General features: G+C 44.1%; 1 protein-coding gene across 1 annotated transcript in view; it reads left to right on the top strand.

Moving 5' to 3' along the window:
• The first annotated feature begins 621 nt into the window (after window positions 1-621).
• Window positions 622-16,644, top strand: part of LOC115097278 (LIM domain transcription factor LMO4-A) — a 41,013-nt gene continuing 24,990 nt past the window's right edge. The window contains exon 1 of the mRNA XM_029612953.1: window positions 622-827. The gene's annotated coding sequence lies outside the window, so the exon portion shown is untranslated. The remainder of the gene's footprint in view (window positions 828-16,644) is intronic.

Raw genomic sequence — 16,644 nt, 5'->3', positions numbered from 1 at the left:
ATGGCTTTTGAACATTGACTTGTAGTTTGCAGTCCATGCAGGCAGTGAAAGTGCCTTGTTTTGGTTTTTTTTATTTAACTTATGGACCCCCACCTTATTTAATGAGGTAATCAGGGTGGGATTGTAGAATTTGACCATCCCTTCTTTCTAGAGATCTGCCTCAGCCTTTTTGTGGTGGTCCTTCCTGTCTTTATTTTCTTTGTTCTTTCTCTCACAGCTGTATTTCTAGGTTCCTTATTACCAGGATTAGCCTTTCTCTTTGTGGTATCTATCTGCCTTTCTGGCCTACTTTTTTTCTGGGCAGGATATGGACCGTGCCACCACGTCAACCTCGAATTTTAGGAATTTGTAGCATTTTTATTTTATACATTGTTATTTTGACAATTTGCACGCAATGCAGGAATTTGTATACAATCTTGCATAATACAAATTATTTTGTACAGCTCTTTGGTTTTGGGCTAACTTTGGGCTACATTTTGTAAGCGGTTGGGCTCTAAAACCTTTTGGCATCTGGCAACACTGCAGCTAATTAACTCGGAAGAAAGGAAACCGCTGACAAAACAGACACCGTAGGGGCAGTCCTGAGGCGGGTAGCGCCGCGCTGGTTTTAAATAGGGCTTCCGGGCTCTGGCCCTGCCCTCTGCCCACGTGGATTGGCTGCCTCCCGGCACGTCTTGTGACGTCAGGAGCGTGCCTCGATCATCTCCCGCGGTGGGAAGGCTGTGCGACGCTGGTGGAGTGGATGTGGAGCGCCGAGCCTGGAGCGTGCAGCTTTGCTTTTTCTTCGCCGGTTCAGGTCTAGGTTGCAAGAGGAGACGCCGACGCAGGTAAGAGAGGACTGGTAATCCCTAGTGGGTGTTTTTGTTTGGAGGGGGGAGGTTGTCCCTTACCTTGCGGATGTAGAACCTGAGCCGGTGTCTGGCTGGTTTGATTTGGACCCGGGTGGACCTTCTGTGGGAGGCTAGGCCCAGTATCTGCTTTGGCTCGGAATGAAAGCCGCTATTTCCCCCCCCAGCCTGAAATAAGGCTTGTGTTTTGCTAGAAATTTCGGAAACAAAGGCCACCGATTAACCCTTGGTGGTGGTGGAGCGATGCTCTCTCCGCACGGTGGGGTCTCCGCTCCCCATCTGGTTTACGTTCTCGTTTGAAAGAACTGGTGACTGTTGTGCCCTTGGCAGCATTTCTCAAATATAAAAGCGCCTATCCTAAAGCCCTGAGACAGGCTCTGTACGAGAGTTTTGTCTTCATTCATGCATCCTGCATGGGTTTTGTTTTTTTTTTCTGTCTTGTACACAAGTTCCAAACAAGACTTCTACATCTTTAGAAACTTTTGGGGCGGGGCCGGGAACGCGATCTCTTTGCAGGAGGGTTGTGTAGTGTAGAGGCCACTGTCTTGTGCTGGAGTTTTGGGTGCTTGCATTGCTGCTTTTTCTCCGCAGTCCTCTGAGTTGAGCTGCATTTTTGTCTTTGCTCATTTCATAAGCTGCACCATCGACTGAGTTACACCGAGCCGAGCTCATGGCAAACATCTAGCAGCCCATCATATTGCGAATTTAAGCTTAAGCGAAGCAAGCTGCTAGGATTGCAGACTTTTTTTCCCCCCATTCATTCTGAAGAATGAACACTGTGCTCTGGCGAGGAAGCTGGTTAGAGCGAGCTGTTCTAGGTAGCAGGACAACGGTGCTCATCTCTTGCTCTTAAGGTATGAGCTGATGGTGACCTGTCTCTGGCTTGTTGTGGGGGTGAGAGGAATGATTTAGCAGATTACTGGTGATAAGACCAGTTACCGCCTGGTGGTGACATTTATTTATTTTAACACTTTTCTATACGACCTTCATGAAAAGGATTCATATGCGGACAAACTAAAGATTCCCACAGCTGCAGTTTGATGTTTAAAGCTACGATTTAGGGAACAATACTATCCATAGTTTTTAAAACGAAAAATTCATGAATTCCCTCTTGTTCTTGCTGTAAAGTTTTCAAAAGCTACTTCTACTTAAAACACTTTCTAAACTCCATTATGTAAACGGGTAAGGCAGAGACAGCTGCAGAGGGAACGCAGGGAAGATTTAAGACTAGAATAGTTATAGTGAAACGTGTAAACTGTATCTTGGTAGTGAAAGAAAAGTGCCTTAAGAATGATAGGCAAAGAGGAAGGTAGACAGCTTGGGTATGGTGCTTGGATCCTGTGGAAACAGTGATAGCTTGCCAGCTTTCTACTTGCTGCTCCTTTCAATTCTGATGGTGCCCACTTTATGGATTATTTTAAATGTCAAAGCATTTTTTATACAGGATTTTTTCTTACTGTTTTCTAATGCTTTAAAGTATTTTATAAACATGTTATGGTAATTGTTTTTATACTTGCAAAGAAATTTAAACAAATATTGTAGATCTTTGAACTGGAAAATACCACTTCATATCAGCTCTTGATTCAATACTGAAGCCTTGTCCTTTAGGTAGTAATTTTTAGGCTGTCATGTTGTACATTCATCTCTCTATACAAGGTAGTGTTTGGCTCTGGTCCAGTTTAATATAAAAAAAACCTTGCATGAGACTAGGGGTTTAATGTGTACTAGATGTAATCTTATGCTCTGCCCTCCTAGTGCTAAGTACAGTCTAAGAATATTTAAATGACTAGGAAAAAACCTATAACTGTAACGGCCACTACACTGTTGCCTTCCTGACTACCTCTCCCCATTAGCCTAGACATCTGCACAATTAAGACATAAGCATTAAGTAGAATATAAAAGCCACAGCATTAAGTAGAATATAAAAGCCACAGCTTTATTAAACAATCTGTACCTGAGCCAATCCATATATAGCCAACTGGGCTACCCCCTACCGCCCGCTGTGTACAGAGCAAGGCAGCAACTTATCAGGCTCCCCATCTTATCCCCAAGCAAGGGGGCTGCACCCTTGAAGCGTACAGACTCCTGGCCATTAGCCATAAGATGCTAGCCTGGCTATCTCCATACTGTGGTGCAACCCTGCACCATGTCTCAAACCCTCAAAACAGGCAGGGGTGCCCATCCATCCTCCTCAAGCTATGACAATAGAGCCTGTGTAATATAGAGTATCATATGTACAATATACTAGTGACAACTAGCTAACATGCAGACTATCCAACTCATGACATGCAAAGAACATACTAAGATGCTATCCCAAGCACATGAAATGCTTATCAGGGTGGGCAAGTGCCAGCTTTGAAAAAGGCAGTTGATCCTTGGCTCACCCTTTTGATGACACCCCAATGTCATCACCCTGTGCCCCAGCTTATCCTTCCTCCCCCCCTCCCTCACCATACCACATTATCACCTTGCTGCCCAGTCTGGGGGAGAGGAAGGCAGTATGTTTATTTTATTTAAGGTTTTTATATACCGGCAATCATGAGCATATATCTTGCTGGTTTACATGAAACGGGAGTGCATTAAATACATCAACTAGAACTGTGGTGATCGAAGGAGCAGTTACAAATAACAAGGGTAGCAGAACTTGGATAAGAAGGAAGAGATAGGAAAGAATAAAAGGTTAAACGGTATACAAATAAATTAAATGCTATGTAAAAATGGCATGATTAATGGCTGAATATTTGAAGTCCTTGGTTTGTATCTATGACTTGTGATATTAGATTGTGTCTGGGAAAGCTTGCTTGAATAACCAAGTCTTAAGTCTTTTCCTAAAAGTTAAGAGGCAGGGTTCCAGTCTGAGATCTGTGGGAATGGAATTCCACAGAGACGGGCCAGCTTTGGAGGTGGCACGATCTCTTAGAGTGATGTGTGTGGTCATTTTCGCAGGGGGAACTTTGAGGACGACTCGGTAGACTTTTCTGGTAGGTCTTGTCGAGTTGTATACTTGGAGGGGGATTTGTAGATCGAGGGAGATGCATTGATGAATAGATTTGAAGATGACACAAATGGCTTTATACATGATCCGGAAGTGGACGGGTAGGCAATGTAACTCTTTCAGAATGGGGGATATGTGGTCTCTCTTTCTTGCGCCTGTTAGTAATCGAGCTGCTGAATTTTGAACCATCTGTAGTGGTTTGGAATAGGATGAGGGCAGACCTAGCAATAGGGAATTGCAGTAGTCTAATTTTGCAAAAATGACTGCTTGGATGATCGTTCTGAAGTCTTGAGCATGGAAAAGAGGTCTTATCCTCTTCAGAACCTGGAGTTTATAGAAGCAGTCTTTGGTTGTTTTGTTGATATGGGCCTTGAAGTTTAGCCGGTTGTCTATTATTACTCCTAAGTCTCGAACTTGTGTGGTAGGTAGGTTGGTGGGAAGAGTAGTGTTGGAGATATTGGTTTCCGGAGAAATGAGTAGGATTTCTGTCTTAGAAGAGTTTAAGATGAGGTGTAGGTTGCCTCTACTCGATATTACCTGACACCCTGGAGCTCTGTGCCACATCAGGTTGTGACACATGGTGTCCAGTTACTGGTGGGCTCTGGGCATGGGCTCAGGCCCACCTATTAACTCTAGCAGCTGCGACAAAGTTGCCATCCCAACTGGGTCTCTTGACCCATACATATAATATAGTATAGACATCTGCAAACACAAAATTAAATATGAGCATTAAGTGGAATTTAAAGACTGCAGCTTTATTAAATATTAGATAACTTCAAAACAACTTGTACCTAAGCTGACCCATAAATGGCCAACCAGGCTGCCACCTGCCATGTACTGAGCAAGGCAGTAATTTATTGGGTCCCCTGCCTTATCCCCCAACAAGGAGGCTGCTCCCCAAAGTGCACCAATGCCTCATCAGCCATAGGGTGCCAGCATGGTGCTGTCTATACCATGATGCACTTCACCACAACTGAAACCCCCAAAACTGGTTCAGGTACCTACCACCAGCATGATGTAGGGTAAACCCTTGCCTTATGCCCTCCACAACCTCAAAATAAATCTTCTAAAGCCTCCTGCAGATTATTGTTAAATGGTATCAAATGTCAAGACAAGTGTACTTTGTCGGGCCTGAACATTCCCTTGTATTGCACATCTTCCCAAACTTGGTCCACACACCAATCTGATTCGCCGCCTTCAACCTCGCCCCCACAACTTTGCATCTCTTCGCTTTGGTGTGGGATGATGTCAGACCATAAAATGAAAGTCCATGGAAATCAGGTAGCAAATTTGGCCCAGTCTTGTCTTGATTCTGTTGATCAGTTGCTTGGCAGAGATCCCCTAGGTCATTGCCACTTAGGTGAATTATCAAAGCGTCATGAGCAACTGCAAATTCCTTCAAGCAATGCAACAATGGAAACTGCTGTTCCCAACATTTGCCCATCGAAATCGTGTGAACGCTGCGAGGTGCCAAGCTGAGGTGTTGCCCAAATGAGCCCTTCTGGTGGCCCAGTGCACAAATGAATGGCCAATAATCCATGCAATAAGCTGAAGTATATTGTAAAGACGCTTAATTATTGAGGGGCTGAGTTTGCCCGATCCAGTCTAACATGGAGATCTGTTGCTGTTAATTTCTATCTTCCTATTTGCTGTATATCTTTAATCCCGCTTGTGCTGCGTTAGTTGCAGCTCCAATCTTAAATGCCCTATATTGAGGTCCATCTTGGTTACCGCCAACCTGAGGATGGTGTGGCACTGGATCATCGTGCACCAGCAAGTGAGCCCTACCAGAGGGCCAAACTGGGTAATGTGAATTGAGTGGACATGTATCAGAAAGAGGTTTATGGCCTTGCTGACCTTGTCAGTTTTTGAGTTATGTATTTATATAAAGATATCTTGACCTGTACACGAGAGTTCCTCATCAGTATGCTGTTAGAGCCAGGGTAGTTTGGAGGTCCCCAGCTCATTCACACACAGGGTGCCAAAGACTGCACCTAAAACAGGCTTGTTTTGAAATCTGCTTCACATATGGATGGCAGAACAAACCATAAATTCACCAACATGCCATTGATTGGCAGCAACATGTCACTTGCTAGTCTGTTCTTTTTTTCCCCCAACCAGCCAACATCTTTTTGAATAGGAAGGACTTGGTGGTAGGATTGCCACAACCATGAGTGTTGTGAATGCAAACCCTGCTAGATACTTGACCACAGAGCCTCTAGATCTGCCCACATCCTTTGCCGCAGAAATGTAGTGGGCAAGCAAGTTCTCTGGCCCGGCAACCCAATCATGCTAACTCGAATCCTCTCAAGTGTGCGTAACTTCTGCAATAGGCTGCCCGTGTGGCTGGTACCAATTCCCACAGTAGGTCCTCTGTCAGAAACCAATCGTCCATAGGCAGTCTGGGACCGGGGCTCCTGTTCTGTTGGCAGAGGGCACCTGTTTATAAAACTCATCCCACTTAGCACTTAACGCGTCAGCAGTCCTGTTAATCCCTGGCACATGGCCTGACTGTGTGGCGTTAAAGCTCAGCCTTGTTAAACCACCTCCCTCAACAACTCAATAAATCTGGGGCATTTTGCTGGCTGTCTATTTAAAACTGGAACCACAGCTTTGGCATTGCATCAAAACTATTATGTACTTGTTCTGCAAGTTATTGCTCTTGAGCACCAAGGCTACAAATATAGAGAACAGTTCAAGGAAGGTGATATTCAGTTAATCCTGCCTTACCCCAGGCATGTGTCCAGGCTGGGGTACACCATGCTCCCTGATGGAATACCTCATCTGCCTGAAGCATCTGAATGTATGTAAGATCCTGACTGGAGAGTGACATAGACACACCTGTTGAAATGATAGCAAAGCCCTGATGTCTGTGTGGGGCCGACTAATGCCTGCTGTAGCAGCTGCATGCCTCCTCAGGAAAACACACTCTGCGGGGATCACTTGGCAGGCAAAAGTTCAATGTACACATCACCTACATTGGTAATTCTGGATTTCCTCATAGATAGGTACTTATAATAAAAAATAAAATATAGTCTGCCTTTTGACTGGTCAGTCACATCAAAGCAGATTCTGTTCAGTTAGTTGGTATTTAGTAATATAGTAAATCAGTAGAAAGACCCAAGCTGTTTGACCAGCAATCTTTTTTTTTTTTTTTTTTTTTTTTTTTTAATTTAAGCATAGTAAATTATCACTTCAAGCAGGTTACTCCTTTTCTTCACTTCCACCCTGCAAGGTATCCTCTGTTTATTCCATGCCCTTTTCCCTCACTACTTCTGGGAGGGCATTCCATGCATCCACCATTCTTTCCATGAAGAAATATTTCCTGATGGTGGTCCTAAATCTCCTTCCTTGGAATTTTATATTAGGTCCCCTAGTTCTACAGCTTTTTTTCCATTTGAAGAGATTTCCTGTGCATCAATTCCTTTCAGGTATTTGTATCATATTTCCCCTGTCTGTCCTCTCCTCCAGGGTATATACATATTCAGGTTTCTCAGTCTTGTCTCATATGGCTTTTGATGCAGACACCCACACCCCATTTTGGACACCTTTCTTTGAGCTGCTTCCATCCTGTCTATTATTTTTGATTTAAGGTCTCCAGAACTGAACATACTACTCCAGGTGAGGTCTTAACAAAGACCTATACAAGGGCATTATCACCTCCTTATTCCTGCTGGTTGTCTCTCTGCAGCCCAGCATCCCTCTGGCATTAGCCACCGCCTTATCACATTGCTTTCCTGTCTTCAGATAATCAGTCACATTATATCGCCCCCAAGGTGCACATCAGTATTTTGTCTCCCACTACATACAGCTCCTTTGGATTTCAGCTCCCCAAATGTCTGGCCCCACACTTCTTGGCATTAAATCCCAGCTGCCAAGCCTTCAACCACTCCCAGGTTTTTAGTTTGCTTCGTATTCTTTCTACTCCTTTCAGGTATCTACTCAGTTGCAAATCTTGTAATCTGCAAAAAAGCAAACACTTCTAACAATTCCGCAATATCACTTACAAAGATATTGAATAGAACTGACCACAGAACCAGTTGATGAGGCACTCCACTTATGATTCTTCTCAGAATAGGATCCATTTACCACTACTTGCTGTCTGTCCATCAACCAATTTGTAGTCCATTCCACCACCTTGGGACCCACTCCAGGCTTCATTTTGTTCACAAATCTCCTATGTGGGACAATATCAAAAGCTTTTGCTGAAATTCAGGTAAATCCAGGTAAAAGAGAGGAGAATAGTACTCAAGGGAAAGCAGGTACAAACAATTGAACAAACACATAACCAAAATCAATGTGTATAATTTTTAATCAGATTAAGTTTCATTCTTTTAAAGCTCAGCAAAAGGGTAAAAGTACAATGGTAAAGGTAATCCAGTAACCTAAACTGTTACAATGTGAATTGGAAATGAATCATTACACTTACCAATTAATGTTAACAAATTGTTACCAACCCTCAAATGGCACCTATGTAACTTAAGATACGTTAGCTTCATTTTTATGTGCCTTAATGTAAACTGTTGACGGTTCCCACCAAACGACAGTATAGAAAAAATGTTTAAATAAATATCAAGTGCTCAATCATGATCTAATATGCTAGTTACCCAATCAAAAAAAAATCTGATTTCACAACCTACCTTTCGTAAAACGATGCTGTCTTGGATCCAGCAACCCACTGGATTGTAGATAATTGACTATCCTTTCCTTCAGCATAATCTCTAACTTTCCCACGACTGATGTATGGCTAACTGGCCCATAGTTTCCAGCCTCCTCCCTATTTACCACTTTTGTGAAGAGGGACCTCAACACTTCTCCAGTCTTCTGGCACAGCTCTTGTCTCAAAGGATCTATTGAACAGGTCCTTCAATGGACATGCAGGATATTGCCCTGTCAGAGGGTTTACAATCTAAGGCCTGGATTTATCAAAATGCACTAAATATTGCCTACGATAGAAAAAGGGGTGTGTTTTATGGTAATAGCGCACTTTGCGATAAACTGCTATCTTACCGCTTCGCATAGATCAAAGTGGCCCCTAAACCTCACCTCTAGTGACAAGTCCTATTTATCCTGCAGATAGCTGGATAAATAGGACTTGTCTGGCTATCTAACGGCTGTTGAATATCCACTTAAGTTCAGCGGCCACTAGATAACTGGATAGGTATTATCTAGTTATGTCTTAGCTGGAGAATTTTGTTGGCATGCAGTGGGTGGATCAGGGCAGCACAGCTTAGCTGAATAGCTATCCTGCTAAGTAAAGATATTTAGACTTAGCTGGATAAACTGTCCATCTAAGTACAGTTCTGGAGACCACATCTTTAAAAGTATAAACAAGATAAGTCTGTCCAGAGGGTGGCTACTAAAATGGTCAGTGATATGTGTTCTAAAGCATATGGAAATATGTTTCTTTAAGTCTGTATACCCTAGAGCAGTGCTTCTCCACCTTCTCTTATTTCATTGCACCCTTAAGTTTGTTCAATCCTCATGACACACCAAATCAAAGTTTGCATGAGACTCTCCCCGATGAAAGGGAGGAGAGTAGCACTCTTTACCCATGTGTGCCTCATTCTGATGTGTAAACTTGCATGACCAGGTCCTGAAATATTACGGGGCTCCACACATTTGAACATCAGATTGGAGTTGCATACAGGTAAAAAGCACTGCTCTCCTGCCAGTGGAAAGGAGGGTAAAATTACTGGAGTGGATGAATCTGGGACACTTATTCCCTTTAGCACTAGTAGCCAGTGAGCAGTCTAGTTTGGTTGGGGGGGATGTCTGGACTGCCCCCATGGGAAATTCTATTAATCTATTCTCAATATACCTAAAAGCTCATTCTTTGTTTTACCACAAAATATTTTTGAGCCCAATAAGCCTCTGTGCTGGGGGGAAATGTGCTGCATACAAAAACAAATTATAGACCAGAAAGCCAAAATTAGCCAACAAAATCAAACTACTCCCAACCTGCAAATTCTAACTGGGCCTTTTCCATTTGAGCTGCATCACAGGATACTTATACAGATGAGTTATTAATATTCTCTATCAGGAAATAAGTTTCCAACCTTTAGTGTCTCTGGCTTGTTTTGGGTTTTTCCCTTCATTCACTGGCCTTCTGTTTCTTTTTATTTCCTTTCTGTCTTTGTCCTCTTTCCTTCATACTTTTCTCTTCAGCCTTTCTGCTTTTTCCTTGATGTTCTCCTTTACTCATTCCCTTTATCTTCCAGGATTCCATCCTGCCCCTTACCCAGGGTCGTTTCTTCCTCTCCCTTAGACCTTGGTTCTTTCTCTTCTCCTGGCCCTCTCTCTCTTGCTCTCCTCCCCAATTCTTTCTCTGCCCCTAGAAGGAAATAGCAGCAAAGTATAACTGTGCCACCTCCCCAAGCATTCACCCCCCCTTCCCTTCCACAAGCCATTCTTAACCTTGGAGCTCCAGGTGACCTCTCCACTGAAGTTCCTGTACCTCACAGTTAAGGCCTGGAGCCATGAGTGTTCAGGCAAACATAGCACAGCAGGAAAGAGCACTGTACTCCCAAGCAGCAGGTGGGGTGGTTGGAGCAGACTCCTCTGCCATTCACTGCTACAGTGTTGGCTCCTTGCCCCTTCAGTTGCCCTCAGTGGAGCAACAAGCAGGAGATTTGAGGTATTGTCAAATAGAGCATGAGGCCAGGAAGCAGAATTACCCTGAGGTTGCCAGCGATGCAGCAGAGAACCTTCCCAAGGCACACCAGTATGCCCTGGCACACTGGTTGAGAAGCACTACCCTAGAGGAAAGGTGAGGTAGGGGAGCTATGATAGACCTTTAAAATATCTTAAAGGTTTCCATGCACAAGTGAGCCACCTTCAATGGAAAGGAGGATCTAGAACAAGGCTGAAAGCAAGTAGACTCGGGAGTAATCTTAGGAAATATTTCTTTACAGAGAGGATTGTGGATATATGGAACAGCTTCCCAGTGGAAGTGGTAGAGACTAAAACAGTATCTGAATTCAAGAAAGCATGGGGGATCTCCTAAAAGTGAGAATTGTAAAGCTAAATTAGACAGATGGGCGGACAGGATGAGCCATATGGTCTTTTTTTGCTGTTATGTTTCTATAGATAAGAGTTCTACGTGAATATTAACAGCATAGCTGTGCTGCTGAATATCCACGTAATTTATCTGGATAGGTTTAAGTTATAGCTGGCTTAGCCGTTAAGGGTTTAAATATCTACCTCTAGGCTGCTGCTTAACTCCCTTTTGGATTCAAAAATTAGTAAAACTGTGCACAACACTGGCACTCCTGCAGTGTCCCTCCTTCAGAACAAATACTGCTGTTCCCTTATTGCTCCTGCTCTTCGTAGCTTAGGCCTCAAGCATGTGGCACCAGCTGCCACTAACTGGAAGGCATCTGCATGCAGATGGTGACTGGAGAACATGAAGGATTAAAGGTAGAGAAAGCGAGTCTGCTTTAGGGGAGATTACTCTGGGAAAGATGCAGTGTGTTGGAAGCAGTTCCTTTGGGTCTCTTCAGCAATAGGAATGTCATGCTACATTTGTACTACTATTGCTCAAAGAAGCAGACAGTCATTTTTTTTTTTTTTACTGCTAATTACAGAATTGAGTTTGTAAGATGAACAGTTTTTGTAGCTCTTAAGTAAGCAGGGCAGTGCTCTTAGCTTATCTAAGATAGAAACATGACTGCACATGGAGATGTTTTGTAAACCAGAGACCTGCAACACAAGTACAGGAGAATCTGTTTATAATAGAACAAGCCGTTAAGCCCGTTAAAACGGGCTACATCCCTCTCTCTCACCTCCCCCTCATTCTCTCTCCCCTCACTCTTCACCCCCTACCTCACTCCCTCTCACCCACTCCTCCCTCTCCTCTCTCTCACTCCCTCCCCCTCTCTCACACTCAGTCCCACTCACTCTCCCTCAGTCTCACTCCCTCCCTCTCACACTCAGTCCCTCCCCCTCTCCCTGAGTCCCCCTCCCTCCCTCCTCTCTCTCTCTCCCTCCCTCTCACTCAGTCCCACTCCCTCTCTCTCCTCCCCTCTCACTCAGTCCCTCCCTCTTTCCCTCTCCTCCCACGCCGCTGCCACTCAACGCCGCCACTTTTTTCGGCTCAGACCGACGTGCTCGCCCGCACATGCGCGGTAGAGCTGGTCTCTACTGCGCATTTGCGGCACGTCTGTCATCCTTCGTTTATTAGGTAGGATAGAAGTTTAAGGACTAAATGGAATAAATAAATTACCAGAACGGGGGGGCTAGAAAGACAGCACAGGAAATTGAAAATATAGGATAATTTCCTATATGTTTAAAATTTTAATGCTCACACAGCCCTACATGCTCTGATTCCCTTGAATTGTAATATGGTCTCCATCAAGGGAAAAACTCAACGGGAGACCACAACTGCTTATAGTCCATAAAGGACTTCATTATTTTCTTTCCTTGAAGATCTTCAGCTTTCTCCACCTTGATTGTATGATAACCGAAGTCCTGCCAAGCATATGCTGGAAAATTGTATTGCGGGGTTAGATTAGACACATGTTGTTGTTGCCCAACTCTGGGTTGGATCTTGTTACGGGTGCTTTTAGTGCACTTTGTGAGATTACTAAAGATGGTATGTTACGTCCATGCCCTTGGACAGGCTGGTTGAGTGAGTAGTAATCTGAACCAGGAGACCAGAGTTCAAATCCTATGGTCTTGGTCGGGTCCCTCTCATTGCCTTAAATAGCCAAATTTGATTACAGCTGTTGAAGCTTTTTATAAAGCATCAGTTGGGCACTATTTAACTGCTGGAATGTGAGACCCTGGTATAGGTTCAGATTAGGTTAAGTCTTTGAGAGCATTAGACAAGTTGAAAAATTTTAAATGCTTTTGTATCTTATATACTACAGGTTACAAATTTAAACCTTTTTTTAAGCACACCTTAAACAGAACAGTGATGCTGAAAGGTTGGAAAATGTATATACGTCCCTGTTTTACCCCTCAAACTCCAACGTGAGCAATACAGAAAAGCAAAATGGAGCCACGTTTGAGTCCCTTTGTAAGTGTTCCATATAACACTGGATGCAGTAGTGTACTGGGGGGGGGGGAGTCTAGACAAGAGACAGTCATGGTGTCAGTATAGCTGCCTCTTACTTAGCAGCCTAATAGGTAGTGTTGGCAGCAGGGCACCAGCCTGTCCCAAGAGGAGTCGGGACTCCGCACACAGGCACATCGGTGGCAGGCCTCGGTGTAGAGGGAGTGTTGGAGCTGCGACCAAGGATCAGCAACAGCGTGGACCGCAGCCTTTGCAGCACCGTGAGGCAGGAAGCTGGGATTGGGCAGAGTTGGCTCGGCGAGGGAGGAAAGAGCGACTGGCACACGAGAGAATACCGTAGAAGGCAAGCAGTCTAAGGCAGCATGAGGATGGGGCTTGGGAGGAGGGACACAAGTGTGAGGCGAGCTCACCCCCGAGGAGGAAATATCGGGGCTGCTGCAGGAAGATGAGGGAAGGCCACGGCCAACTATGGTGCCAGCAGCAGTGGGAAGATGTGGGCCTGGCTGGTAGCCACTGAAAGATCAGGAGGACTGACGAGCTTTTAATTTTTGTAAAATCAAGTGACTGCTGGGGTTGGGTGAGTGCAGTGAGATGGATGGGGGTGGAGGTGAGGGAGAGTGCTGGGGGCAGTGACGACATCTTCCTTCCCACGCCAGTGAGAGAGAGGCATTATCACTGCCATGCCCAAAAGAGCAGGAGACGGCAGGGTTGGGCTGAGAGCAGGAAACAGGAGGGATGGCCCCCCACCCCCCCATACAGAAAACAGCAGTGTTGTCCTGTGTCCCAAAAGGAGACAGATCAACCTTAGTCCCACAGCCCAAGGAAAGAGTCGTCGTCCTGCACAGGGACAGATCCAGGATCTTGGTGCTTTCACTTCCTGTAAGGGTCTATTACAGCAATGGTGCTCAACCTTTTCCCCATTGTGACAGACCATGCTCACATGTGACACTCTGTTCATTACAATTCATGACAGAAATAAAGTACATTAAAGGTCCAGTATCTTTAAGAATGACACAAGGGAAAGTCAAATACTCTGTCTTTATATAAATTGCATAAATAGTAAATATCACATACCACAACATGAGTTTTCAGCACTCGAACAGTAACCACCTTACCTAAGAAAAGGCAACACTGAAAATATTACACCAGGCCTTAAAACACCAATACTACTTCTATTAGGAAAACGGACCAAGCCAGGCTACTATAGAGCCCTACATAGAAGCTATCTTATCTGCACTGCAAAACAGCTTGGCTCCTGGCTGTGCACAATGAATTTTGTTTCTATAAAATTATTAGCAGTAAAGCCATACTAACAAAGCAGACTTCAACATAGCCTGTGACTGGAATATCCAATAACTAAACTTGTATCAAATTTCTAGATACAATAAAATATTTCAAAATAGCAGACAGACTCGACAAATTTTTTGCTCTGCATTCCTTGGAACGTTTGATATCCAGATTCCCTGAGATTGTTTTAAATTCGCAAGAAGGAGGGATGGTTTGCTTGCAAATTTCTCCTGTCACACATACATATGCTTGCTCTTAATCGCATTTACACACATGCTGTCTCTCTCACTTTCACACATGCTCTCACCTACACCAGCTCTCAATCTCTCACACAGGCTCTTAATCATACACTTACATTCATGCTATCTGAATCACACGCAGGCGCCCAATCATGCGCACACATGCTCTTTCACACAAACAGGTTTTCAATCACACACACATACAGGGTCTCAATCACTCCCTTGCTCTCTCTCCCCCACCGAACTAGCGGCAGCAGCTTCCTCCACTTCCAGCCCTCCTGGTCTTGAGAAAAGACTCCATACCTGGAGACTTCATTTCCTGAGATTGTAGACTTTGTTTAGTAGGGGGAAGGAGAGGAGGGTACACAGACTTCCTCCTTTCTCTCAAATAAACATGTTAAGAACATAAGAAAATGCCATACTGGGTCAGACCAAGGATCCATCAAGCCCAGCATCCTGTTTCCAACAGAGGCCAATCCAGGCCATAAGAACCTGGCAATTACCCAAAAACTAAGTCTATTCCATGTTACCGTTGCTAATGGCAGCGTCTATTCTCTAAGTGAACTTAATAGCAGGTAATGGACTTCTCCAAGAACTTATCCAATCCTTTTTTAAACACAGCTATACTAACTGCACTAACCACAACCTCTGGCAACAAATTCCAGAGTTTAATTGTGCATTGAGTAAAAAAGAACTTTCTCAGATTAGTCTTAAATGTGCCCCCATGCTAACTTCATGAAGTGCCCCCTAGTCTTTCTACTATCCAAAAGAGTAAATAACCGATTCACATCTACCAGTTCTAGACCTCTCATAATCTTAAACATCTCTATCATATCCCCCCTCAGCCGTCTCCTCCAAGCTGAACAGCCCTAACCTCTTTAGTCTTTCCTCATAGGGGAGCTGTTCCATTCCCTTTATCATTTTGGTAGCCCTTCTCTGTACCTTCTCCATCGCAATTATATCTTTTTTGAGATGTGGCGACCAGAATTGTACACGGTATTCAAGGTGCGGTCTCACCATGGAGTGATAGAGGCATTATGACACTTTGTTTTATTCACCATTCCCTTTCTAATAATTCCCAACACTTGTTTGCTTTTTTGACTGCCGCAGCACACTGAACCGATGATTTCAATGTGTTATCCACTATGACGCCTAGATCTTTCTTGGGTGGTAGCACCTAATATGGAATCCAACATTGTGTAATTATAGCATGGGTTATTTTTCCCTATATGCATCACCTTGCACTTATCCACATTAAATTTCATCTGCCATTTGATGCCCAATTTTCTAGTCTCACAAGGTCTTCCTGCAATTTATCACAATCTGCTTGTGATTTAACTATCTGAACAATGTTGTGTCATCTGCAAATTTGATTACCTCACTCGTATTTCTTTCCAGATCATTTATAAATATATTGAACAGTAAGGGTCCCAATACAGATCCCTGAGGCACTCCACTACCCACTCTCTTCCATTAGGAAAATTGTCCATTTAATCCTACTCTCTGTTTCCTGTCTTTTAGCCAGTTTGCAATCCACGAAAAGTCATTGCCACCTATCCCATGACTTTTTTACTTTTCCTAGAAGCCTCTCATGAGGAACTTTGTCAAACGCCTTCTGAAAATCCAAGTATACTACATCTACTGGTTCACCTTTATCCACATGTTTATTAGCCCCTTCAAAAAAGTGAAGCAGATTTGTGAGGCAAGACTTGCCCTGGGTGAAGCCATGCTGACTTGGTTCCATTAAACCATGTCTTTCTATGTTCTGTGATTTTTGATATTTAGGACACTTGTTTTGATGTTTAGAACTCTCATGAGCCCTTCTCATGCCCCTCTTCCCTTTCCTCTCCATCTTCAGTCATTTCCCTACTTTCCTGTCACTCAATCCCCTTACCTTCTCTCACCCCCTCAGTTCCACTCACCCTTTTCCCTCACTTCATTAGTTTTCCCTCTGTTACTCACTCCTCGTTCCCACATCACTCCCTCCTATTTACTCCATTTCGCTCTCATTCACTCACTCCCACACACCCCTTACTTGCTCTTCTCTTCCCACCCACTCATTCATTCCATCTGCCTCTCACCTTCCCACTCATTCATGTCTCTTCCATCTCACTCACTATCCTCACCACTCTTCCTCATTGCAGCAGGGGGTGGAAACCCTGCCGTTGACAAATGGTGTCTCTATTCGCTGGCATGGGTGTGGGAACCTTGCTAGCACTGAATGGAGTCTATCCTCACTGATGGGGATGGGAACCCTAT

The sequence above is a fragment of the Rhinatrema bivittatum genome, chromosome 8 (assembly GCF_901001135.1).
Source record: "Rhinatrema bivittatum chromosome 8, aRhiBiv1.1, whole genome shotgun sequence".
NCBI classification, from domain to species: Eukaryota; Metazoa; Chordata; class Amphibia; order Gymnophiona; family Rhinatrematidae; genus Rhinatrema; species Rhinatrema bivittatum.
This window is presented reverse-complemented; position numbering and strand designations above follow the sequence as displayed.